The sequence below is a fragment of the Manacus vitellinus genome, unplaced genomic scaffold (genome assembly GCF_001715985.3).
Source record: "Manacus vitellinus isolate BGI_N305 unplaced genomic scaffold, ASM171598v3 scaffold_85_pilon, whole genome shotgun sequence".
Lineage (NCBI taxonomy): Eukaryota > Metazoa > Chordata > Aves > Passeriformes > Pipridae > Manacus > Manacus vitellinus.
In genome coordinates, this window is record NW_021940845.1 from 904,714 (window position 1) to 916,577 (window position 11,864).

At 50.3% G+C, this 11,864-nt stretch overlaps 1 protein-coding gene across 1 annotated transcript in view; it reads right to left on the reverse strand.

The window, feature by feature from the left end:
* Window positions 1-7,024, reverse strand: part of CBFA2T2 (CBFA2/RUNX1 partner transcriptional co-repressor 2) — a 37,809-nt gene extending 30,785 nt beyond the window's left edge. The window contains exon 1 of the mRNA XM_018085689.2: window positions 6,687-7,024. The gene's annotated coding sequence lies outside the window, so the exon portion shown is untranslated. The remainder of the gene's footprint in view (window positions 1-6,686) is intronic.
* Between the last annotated feature and the right edge of the window lie 4,840 nt (window positions 7,025-11,864).

Below are 11,864 nucleotides of genomic sequence, written 5' to 3' on the forward strand. Positions count from 1 at the left end.
CCTGACCTGTGCACACTCCCCACCAAGCAGCAAAATGACATTCCAAAAGCCAGGAAAAGACAAAGAAGGCTGCAGAAACAGGTTATGATACAGCTCAGCCCCGGGATCAGAAGGTGACACCAACAGCAGTGAGGTGGCAGAAATAACCCCTCGCGCCCGCTGCTGAAAAGAACATTTCAGAACAGTGACATCAGGTAAAGCAGCAGCTTTTGAAAAAAGAAAGTGATCCAGGAGGTAGCTCCTTCCATATTGCAGGCGCTCACAGTAAACACCATATGGTCTGTTAATTTAATTAGGGAGAAGAAACCCCCTAAGTTTGAGATTTGACTTTGAAGGGTCTAAACCAAGTCTGAGGAAAATCGTGCAAGATATTCCATTAGGCTGCCTTGCTACCTTCACCCACCTTCTGACCCGACTGACCTGTGGCTCTCCCCACACTGCACAGCACCCCCAAGAACCAGACCTTTTGAGAAGTGCACAGCCTTCCTGGCTGCACCTGCACGGATACTTCCCAGGCAGATCTGGGTGGTCCACACTGGGCAGCCAAGCCAGGAGAGCTCTGTATCAGGAAGGAAGTGTGTGCAGTAAATAAGCCAAGTACTTCAGCTAAACACATCTTCTCAGACAGCAACCAGAGTTTTTATTCTTAATCCTCACAAACCACACTGGCAGGTCCCACTTGTAAAAGAGAGGAGGGAGCTCACGGTAGGGGCCAACCTGGCAAATGCCAGAGGACCCATGCTGAGAGACAGTCTCAGGACAAGTCCATTCCCCATCTGTGAGTTCACATTCACAACACAGAGGTCAACCAACCCCAAAGACCTGAGCAAAGACTCACTTCAGTGCCTACTTCCAGACCAGCCAGAGGGACTCTGCCCAAAAGGGGTTGCAGTTGCCGAATAAAAAGTCATTTCCATTCTGACTGTGTCTGCCATGTCTTGCTCTGAGGACAGATGAGCACATCTAGGATCATTTCTACCTAGAGGTTTGCTTATGTGTATCTGTACCACAGTGGGACACTGCAGCACCTCTGTCACACCAGAGTGCCCTGCAGCTCTCAGCACGTGCTGCCTGGGACTTCCCAGTGCATTACCAGAAGGAACAAGACAGATCCCATGGAAGTGGCTGCTGAGGGACCATCAAGAATGCTAAGACACAAAACCCACTGGAACAGCCCTGTGGAACAGCCTCACAAGCTGTAACAGCTGAGGCTTGGGGGGTTTTGATGGGCTTCACCTTCAGCAGCCTGCTGAGGCCCAGACAGCAGCAGGCAACACCTCAGTCAAGTAGCTCCAAGGACCATCATCCCCCCACAAGCTCCTCTGTCAGGAGCCACCAGAACAACCCTTGTCACCATACCCAAACTCATTTTGGGGGGCCCAGCGTTCCACAAGGGAAGCACAACGTTTCTCCACAGAGCTGTGCACTGCGACCACGCGCCCTCCAGACCCGCACAGGGCTTTGCCACCCAAGCTCTTTGGGCAGGAGCACGGAGGGAGGCTCTGCCCAATGCCACTCTCCTCCATCCCTGCCTGGCACAAAGTAGGTCAGGGCTGCATGGGCTGGTCCCCACGTCACAGGACACGACCCACCTGCAGGGCAGGCTCATTTCCAAGTCCTAGGTAGGGCACCCAGAGATGCTTCTCTCCCTCCCTCCCTCTCTCCTCTTACCAACTGCAGCATTTCTCGCCTCGAGGCAAACCCAGACTGCTCCATGGCACTCTGCCAGAGTACCCCACAAAATATTTTGGGGTTTCATGGAACCTGCTGCCCTGCAGACAAATCACACCAGGCGAAAAATCACATCGTTCCTAGAATTTTGTAGCCTCAGTTGGCACCCAGTTTCTCTCTGGCTCCTCTCAACAGCTGACAACACTCACAAATTAACAGCCCACTTGTTCAATTATTTTTTCCTTTTCTATCCAGACGCAGGTTGGGATCTGTGTGTCCCTTTAATAGGTGTGCCACAGCAACATGCCAGTTTCCCATTTTCTAGTAAAAAAAAAAAACAAACCCAAACATCTAAAGCCCGGCAGACTTCTTCCTGCTAGCAAGGAAACCTCCTCTGAGGACACTGCAAAGATTTAATTTACTACCAATTGCCCTCTGGTTATTTTACATTTATGGGGTGGGGTATGAAGAAAGGAAGAAAGCAGAGGGAGGGTGTAATTAGCTTTGCCTGTAAAATGTTCATCCCAGTTGTAACAGCAACTGGAGCCTATCGGGGGCTTAACAGATTTCAGGGTTTTGTTCCTTGCAAGAGCTGAAGTGTCTGTGTGGGGTGTGTAGGGGGGAATAAAAAAGGGGGGAAAAATATATATTAAAAAAAAAATTAAAAAAAAAAATCAATAAGTGGATCCTACTCCTTGCCACAACCCCATATGGAAGTAATCAAGCACAAGGGTGGCAGCTGGGGCCAATAACAGTCACCTGCAGTTGAGGGACGTGGGGGTTTCGGATGGGTTTTTAATGCTAATTTCCTGGAGGAACAATGCGGGAGCGGCAGCCGAGGGCGGATGAATAGGGACCAGCGGGAACAATGGCTGCACCTGGCGCTGGGAGCAGCGGCTCCGGGCCGGCACGCGGCGGCAGCGCCCGCACATCTGTTCCCGCACAATGCCCCGCTCCCCCCGCAGCATCCCGAGCGACACCGCCCCGCCCGCATCCACGGCCCGCCGGGCAGCAACAGGTCTGACTGTTCCGGGGCTGCAGCATGGCCTTCCTCCTCCTCCTCCTCCTCCTCCTCTCAATGCTTTTGGGGCTTTCTCGGTTTTGTCTCTTTTTGTTTTGTTTGTTTGTTTTTTTTCCGGTGAAAGAGATGTCTTCGGAAGGGGTGGTTACGCAGCAGCATCCCACCGGCGGGCTGTGGCGTCCTGTTGCTGCAAGGAAAAAAACTGGCTCCTGGTTTTGTTGTTTCTGTAGGACCAGGGAGTAACCGAGCAGCACATCTGCAAGTCTTGGCTCTTCTCAGTGGTCTTCTGGCCACCTGTGACTGTCCTCCTCCCACAGCACAAGCCCTGCTGTGGCCACGAGAGACGGGGATCCTGCGGCCAGGAGCGCGCCAAGGAAATTCAATACGCATTATTCTGAAACCTTAAGCTTGGCTTACGAAAATGCCACTGCCCAGCCCAATAAAAGGCATGATAGTTACACTTTAAAATGCTTTGAAACCTCTGAAATCGCTATTGTCCTGTCGGACATAAGCTGCTGACACACAAAGCGGTGCTAAGGTCAAGGTCCTGCCTCAGAAAATTGCTTGCAGACCCAGGCACTGAACCCAAGCCTCTCCATGCTGCACTTTAACTGTGGGACCATCGCTCACCAGCTCTTCCTGGCTGCTGCTCCTGCTCCAAACAAAGGTTTTTCCAGCCGTTCCCCGAACGCTGCATGAATTAAGACAGTCTCCATCGTTAAAATAAAAGTTGAACGGGCTCCCAGAGACCTGCAGTGACGCTGCCCCCAGGGACTGCTCTGGAGTGTCTGTCGAAACACATTTCATACCTAGCTCCTAACAAGCAATCAGATATGGAAACAGTCACTAAATAAAGGCAAGCTTACAGTCCAGCCCAGAACAAGTATGGATAAGCCAGCTCTTATAACAGGAAAAAACCCAACAGGCAACACATTACGACCATCTCCTGCTCAGACGTAAGAACTAGCCAGCATTGCCTTAAATTTGCTGCATATGCCCAAATCCTCAAATCACTGTATTCAGCTCTCCAGCTATACTATAAACATCACACATACCCATCAAACAAATCTTGTTTTTTGTCCAAACCTTAAAAAAAACAGAGCTGGAAAAAACAAGAGGCCACCTGGCTCACCCATCCCATTCCATAACCGTGGGAGAGCGCTGCCTCCTGCTAAATGCTGCTGGTGCTTACTGCATTTATGGGTCAGTTTGAGGACCAAAGAGCTGGTTGCCTTGAAAACTCAGTCAAACCACACAAACCTGTCAAACCAGTGATAACCTCAACGAGCCAAAATCCACCATGGGTGACACGTGACAAAGCTCTGTAAAGCAGCAGTAAAATAACCTGGGACTCACACTCGGCAGGACAGATGAGGCAACATTAAGAGAAACCCTTCTCTCTCAGGGACACTGCTCCTGTAAGACCAAGAGGAATAAGACAAAAGGAAAACCAAACCCAAGAGCCTGACCCAGGGTTCACGTGAGAAAAGCTCCCTTGGTTTCACAGCTCTGGCGGGTTTGAACAAGCCTCTGCAACACCAGCAGATGCAAGTTGCAAAAATAGCAGCATCTTGGAAGTAAGCAGGGGCTGTGGCTCCAGTCCCTGGGCAGAGCAGAGCCCGACTTGGCAGCACTGGTTTGGCCTTTTCACTATTAAATGGAGTTTCTGCTCTTTTCCTTGGGGCATTCCCTGTGTAATAGAGTTCTCAGATTAACGATTTATTCTCCCTGCCTTTAGCAATTCTGCTCCTTCCTCAAACCTTTCAAATCCTTCCCTTGGCTTAACTGCACTTTCCTGTTGGCAGTATTTGCTCAAACTGCCTTTGCTTTACCCCTTTTTCCTTGTTTCTTATACTGGAGTCTCTTAGTTTTGCGTTATCTGTGCGTTTCTCTAACTGCTGGATGTGCTGGGGTAGGGTTCCCTGGCTGAGGAGGACACACAGTCATTTAGATGAAGCCCAGGTAGTTCCAAAAAAAATCAGACTAAACATCTTTTCCACATTAATAGCGAAAATCATGTCATCCAGCAGACAACTGTGAAAAAACAAGGTGCCTTCACTTGGATGTCCTATACCATTTCTATAAAATTATTACGACTGGCCGCCGAGTTTCCGGCCTCCCTCTTTCCCAAAACACAATCACCTCTCCCACCTAAGCACACAGCTCGTCAGGCACCCCAAATCCTTTCCAAAAATGAAGGAACCTGAGAAAAAAAAAACAAACAAAAAACAAAGTTTCCTGCAGGGCTTGAGCAAGACTTCAGCAAAGGAGTTGTTTAATGGCCAAACGCGCTGCCCTGATGCCGGCGAAACTTCATCAGAGCCCTGCAAGGAGACCACAGGAGCAGATGCTCCAACATGCTGCACTGCCTCCACAAATTCGGGAAGCCTCCAGGAGAGCTGCAGCAGAGGAGCACAGCCCTTTGCTTTTAGGTATCATCACACTCTTGTCTGGCTTTGCTGGACACTTTTTGGGTTTCTACCTCCTTTGTGCTGGTGCACTTTGAGACGCTGAAGTTGAAGAGCGCTGGGCAGCACATGCTCCTTCTGCCTCCTCTCTGGGGACAGCAAGGGACACACAGGAGGTGTTTCTTGTGTCTGCAGAAGCAGATTTTATATATATATATATATATATGTTAGTTTTATTTTTAAAGCCTATACCCAAATGCTTGCATGCTGCAGGAGAAGAAAAATGTTAAGGTGGCCCACAGAGTGGCTGAGCACAGAGCTGCAGCCCATGCACCCAGCCAGGGAACCTGGCCAGGCTCTCCCCTGGGAAACCCTGTCATCTGGCACACTTAAAAACTAACCTGGACAAAGCAACACCAACGGGAATCATCCTGCACCAGACAGCCTAGCAAATGTTTTCTCTTTTTCCAGCCTGACAGCAAGCGATGCTCAGCCACATTTCAGCTCCCCAAACTTTGAGTGCTGATTTTGGTGCATCTCCCGTGGCGGGGAAGGATTTCTCCAGCACATAAAAGGGACTGGGAGTATTGCTGCACGGGAGCTGAGTGCTGCAGGAGGGAGAAAAAGCTGGTAATATTTTGGGGAGTACGCCCTGGGGCAGCAGCTCAGCAAACATGGAACAGAAGTATCTTTACAAGAAGCTACACAGAGGGTTGGAGGAGCAATTTCAACTGCTGAACCTTCCCAAAAGACAGGGAGGGGGGGAAAAGAGCAGGTTTAAACTAAATACACAGGATCCAGGGATTACAAGAGAAAAACAGAAAATACAGCAGTCTGCAGCCCGACGTGAAAATATACAGGGGGAGGTCTGTGCTGGTATCACAAAATTGATCCGTGAGATTTAGATGCTGGGAGCATCAGTTGCTGCTCAAGGAGCGCAAAGACAAAAAGGGAGCAGCCTCTGCCACAATGCAGAGAAGCCCTGAAAACACGGGGAAAATTAAGGAAATTTGGGAGCCAATGGAAGAAATCCACCTCTGCAGATTTACCCCCCCCTCTCCGAGCTTCAATACCAGCATGCAGAAACCAGAGTGAGGCTGGGCACAGCAAAAAAACCCACATTCTGCTAAAACACACAAAACCCTTCCTGCTTTGCCATTTCCCCAGAAAACGCTGAATCCCAGCCCTCTGCTCACGGAGGAGGGGTTGGGGGGGGGTAGGAAAAAAAAAAAATAATAACCATTCCATAGCAACACGGAACAAGCTGTACCGCAGCTCTCCTCAGAGAGAGTTTAGTGTTTTTTCAGCTGCAGAATCCTCGCTTGCAGCCGCTCGGCTATTGAAGTTTTCCCCAGCACAGCCACTGCAGAGGAGCGAGGCAGGCAAAGCGCTGCGGCCGCCGCCGCTCCCACCCCTCTCCCTCTACCTGCTCCCAAGGTTGAGGGTCCCCCCAGCCCGCCGGCAAAACACACGTCGCTCCTCAAACCTTGCCGGCGGCACAAGGGCTGAGCATCCCCCCCGAGCATCCCCTGGATGAGCTGAGCCTAACGCAGCGCTGTTCAAAAATAAACCCGGCTATCGCTTACCCTAACCCGGCGAGGTTGCAAGGATCCAGCTGCTGTTGAATACACCTAGTTTCTTTGAAACAGAAAGAAAAGCGCTCTTCCTCCTCCTCCTCCTCGGCTCGTGATCTTCGAGCGCAGCCGGAGCCCAGCCTGCCTTCTCCTTTCATTAGCTGGACATGTGTCAGGTCCCGCACATCTGCGATTTCTCACTGCCTGGAGCCGCCTGTCCGATTCCAGGGAAACACAGATGGATCCCAGATGGGAAGGTCCTGCCAAACAGACCAGCTCTCCACCTTGCCAGAATACCCAGCTCAGAGGCAACACACCCTCGGCTCCCTGCCTGCTCCCTGCCTGTGCCGCGCTGCTGCCAGGCTGCTCGCCAGCTGATGTCACCAGGCACACACCTACCAGCGCCTCGCAGCCCGCCTGACATTAACTTGTTAAATACACGTAATTTGTTTATGGCCGGCAATAGCAGCGGAGGCAGCGGCGGCAGGAAAAGAGGCTTCGCCGACCGACACCGGCGCTGCCACCCTCCCAAAAACCAGCTCTGCCTTACGCGGCGCCGGGGGTACATCTCCGCTCAGACCTCGGCTTTGAAATCCGGATAGAGCTGTTGGCTAAACCAGAGGATTAATTTTCTGAAGGTTTTCCCCACGCACGTAAATCTTCGCTGTAAACTCCCCCCACTCCAACAAGCCCAGCGCCAGAGTTTGCAGCGCTGGAAAAGCTGGCATGTGTTAGCAATTAGAAGCAACAACAAGATAACAAGATACTGATGTTGCAAGGGTACCAAAAGCAGACTGGAAAATTCAAAGGAAGGGCAATTAAATGTGTAACGTATTACTGGGATCGAAGAGGAAGTGTTAAAGGAAAATGTAAATCCGAAATGCGGAGCAAACTCCACCAGGACCAGGGAGCAGGGAGGGAGGCTCGGGGCAGGAACCCACGGGGCACAGCCTCATCTGACCATTTCCCCCTCCCATTAATGCACAGACTGCATGGCTGATGGCTCTGCCACCTCCGAACCCCCCGGTAATCCCGAATAGCCGCTCCCCGAGGTGTGGTGCGAACAACAGATATTAACTGGAGGCCCCTGACTAATCCCATCAGCCCAGCACCATTCACCCCGAGCCGGGCGCTGGGCAAACACGCATTTACACAGCAGCGTCCCTGGCTGCCGGCTGTGCTGCCCCCAGAAGGGGCAACCACCCCTCCGGTTCTTGCCCAAAAACCATCCTCCTCCCAGCTCCCATAAAACCACCCCAGGAGGACAAGCTACATTCACGTTTTGCTTGCAGACCGTGCACAGACACATCTTAAGATCTCGGCAGGGATTGTGAATCCAATCCACACAGCTGAGCAGGTTCAGCTCTTGCTGTCCTTCCCAAATCTTTGCAGGCAACACTGCCTCTCCCTCCAGCTACTTTTTGGAGAACCAGGGACCTCTGTCCTTTCCCTCTGTCCTTTCCCAGGGCAGCAAACTAAGAGCCCAAGCTGAGGGATGCTGACTTTTCAGAAGTCCAGAAATCACACGTGCCAAATTCTCCATAGTTGGTGTAGGCATGACAGGATATTTACTCATTCACAGACAGAAAATTCTTCTTTTTATGAAATTCCCAGTGCTCTGGCAGGCTACTGCTAACTGCCAAGCCAGGTCCATAAACCTTCTAGAGGTACTGCCCCCCCGCATCCCACCTAACCCTTCACCCTCTGCTTCTCTGCTGCTTATTCCTAATTAGTTTAAGGTACCTCTGCATCCCTCTGGGAGGGGAAAAGGCTGTAAAGGGAGAAAAGTGCTTTAAAGGAAGTATTAAAAAGCATTCTACGAGCAGGCATGGCATGAACACAAGGGCCACAATCTCCTGCAAAAGACAGGCCTCCCAGTATAGGATGGTGGGTGATAACTGGGGGAGCATTTTGGAAGGGTCTCCGGTCTGCTGTAGGACCACATGAAGCTGCTGATTCCTTGGCTGGCTGCAGGCAGAGGGGGCACAGGTTTACAGCAACTCTCCCACCTCCAAACTTAACCCAAGACCAGCAATTTCACACGCTTCAGTTGAAAAAAAAAAAAAGTGAATCACATTCAAGTATCAGCACATGGATACCTAGAGCATCCCACCAGGTGATGCTCAGGCAGCAAAGTGGGTTGGGAACAGGCATCCACTTCTTGCTGCACCTCAGGCCCTGCTGGTGGGGCTGCTGGCAAGGCAAGTCAATAAAACACTTAACTGCAGAAAGTTCAGCTCGCTGGGGCTTCTGACACTTCTGATGGAGGTTGCGCAAAATACTGAAGCTCTCAATATTTCATAAGCTGAGATGGAAAAATCATCTCTAAATTACACAGACAATGAAGGGAGACACAACCCAAAGCAGCTCCACCAGCACCAGAACTAATAAAGTTATTTTCCTATGGAACTTGCATCTCATGAGCGGCTCCCCGGCGCCTCGCACTGTGAGGTCCCCAACAGGAGCCCTCCCCGGCCGGGGTCGTGCCGACAGCACAGGCTCTTATGTGGATTCTCTGATGTCTTATAAGAAGCAAGCTCATGTTGCAGCTTTGTCCCCAGTGGAGATGGTACCAGGCAGATGGATGCAGCCCTGTGCTCAAGGCATTAAGCATTCAGCATCAGACACGGCTGTGCCCTGTCCAGCCCTGTCCCAACGTTGCCAAACCAGCCTGAAAACAGCCAGGGAATTCAAAAGCTGACTCTGGTCTCAGTGAGACAGAGGGGTGAATGCTGGATGGCAAACAGAAGGTGCTCAAGAGATGCAGCCTGTCAGCTGGCAGCTCTCTGGGTCAAAGTCATCCCAGAAAGCCCTCTCAGAAGGTACACAGGACAGCCTGGGGTTTGGGGGCTTTATGTGAGATAGGTAACTAGCACCTGGTGTTCCCTCAACTTCTTTTTTAATCATATTTTAACTTGAGGACCTGACCAGCTTGTAACGTTTCACTTCACACAAACAAAAGCAGTCCCCAACTATGACAACTGGGTTTTAACTATCCTTTGTCAACCCACGGTCAAATAAATCTTTTCCCTATTTTTACAACTTACAGTAGTTTGAAATGTCGAAAACTTACACTATTCCAAGTACTTCGAGCACAAGTTCCAGTGATGTGACTTTATAAACCTTAATGAAAATGGTTCACACTCTTTGCCACGGTGTCCACAGCCCAATGTCAACCAAAAACCCAACATCCCCAGGGGAATACATCCCCACTTCTGGGGGAGCAGGAATATGCCAGACCTCGTGGCTCAGAACAAGGAAGATGCACGTGTGGTTTTGGGCCCTCAAGGCCTAAAAACTAAAGGTGGGGTCACCGGGGTGCTCTGAGTAGAAGCCATTGCAAAACCTCCTTTGAAAGGCTCGTGGATTGTGTCTTACACATGACCCATGTGCCTCAGCTCATCCAAAACATGAGCCACCCCTCAAATGAGACAGATCCATGGAGCCACAGGCAAGCACACCACTGCCAGCTGGTCTCTCCAGGAACACCAACACGGCAGCTCCAGTTTCTTCAAAGTGAGCCAGGAGAAAGCATCCCAGAAACCATGTCCTGCTCAGCCACCACCTTTACAAACAGAGCTCGTGGAAAGCAGAGGCAACTCACTAAGAGAAGACAGTGAGACACAGAGTCACAGAATGGTTTGGGTTGGAAGGGACCTTAAAGCTCATCCCGTTACATCCCCCTGCCCGTGACCTTGAACACTTCCAGGGATGGAGAGTCCACTTATCTACTGACCCCAAGCAGCACCTCACTGTAACCAAAAGGCTTCCCTGCTCCCCAAATACGCATTAAACCCCATTTTGTAGCCCAGACATCACCAGCACAGCGGAAGGAAGCAGGACTGCAGGCAGCACGGGGCAAACCGCTTTCCCCAGCTCGCCATGCTAATCTGCTTCTGCTTTCTTCTCCTGGGAATGTTCCATGGAAAGAACGATGCAAACAAAGTTTGAACACTGGGAGCTATTGATACCTGCTGCTCAGTGTGGTTTCTGAGGAAAGCGAGGAAATCTGAAGAATTTTTCCAGTTTCCAGTGGAATTTTTATGCCTATCACAGCCCATTGCCACAGCAAAGCACAAGAGACCCAAACTGCTTCTGATTTCTCTGCTATTCCACACATATTTCATGATGTGCCTCGGCTTTATTTTCTGCCTGCTGTGTTCTTGCCTCGGAAAGAAGCTTCACTTGAAATCACAGCAACCCTGGAAAGCCTTGGCTTCTCAAGCTGACCACTTTCCATCACACAGGAAAATAAATTCAAATGCACCGAGGCAGCCAAAGCCATTTATCAGGTTAAGTAGGAACTGTAAATTCATGCTAACTGGAATCTGATGGAAACCAATTGGGATCCTCCTACTCCTCCAGGCTCAGGTCTGGCAGGAAAGTCAAACATTTTATTGCCTTCTTTATGCCTTACAAGTCAGTGGAGCCAAGAAGGGACTGCTCCCTTTGAAGGGATGCTGGTGGGGTTGCAGGGGAGACTGGCTGACTTGAGTTCAAGCTCAGCAGACAAACGTGAAACCCCCCCAAAACAGAGATTAGACCTCTCCATTCTTGGCAAATATATCACATTTAACAAACATCCTCTTTTCAATACATCCATTATTTGAATTAGCACATGGCAGATTATGTTAACCAGCTTAATTTGTCATAGAATCATAGAACTGTTTGGGTTGGAAGGGACCTTGAAACTCATCTCATTCCACCCCCTGCCATGGGCAGGGACACCTTCCATTAGACCAGGTTGTTCCAAGCCCCATCCAACCTCAACACCTTCACAGGGAAGAATTTCTTCCCAATATCTCATCTATCCTGCCCTCTGTCAGTTTAAAGCCATTCCCCCTTGTCCTGTCACTCCAGGCCTTTGTTCAACGTCCCTCCCCAGCTCTCTTGGAGCCCCTTTAGGCACTGGAAGGGACTCTAAGGTCTCCCTGGACCTTCTCTTTTCCAGGCTGAACACCCCCAGCTCCTTCAGCCTGTCTCCAGAGCAGAGAGGCTCCATCTCTCAAGGAAATATAATTATACTGCCTCCTTCAGGAGTGAACATAAGCAGTGTTTGGCTTTTGTGCCATTTCAATACTGCCCAGAGAAGGGAAAAACCATATTAAAAGTTGGTCTTAACTAAGCTGGCAGAATTTTACACCCAGAACAACTACAAAGAGACATTGCAAAAAAACCCAACAAAAAACC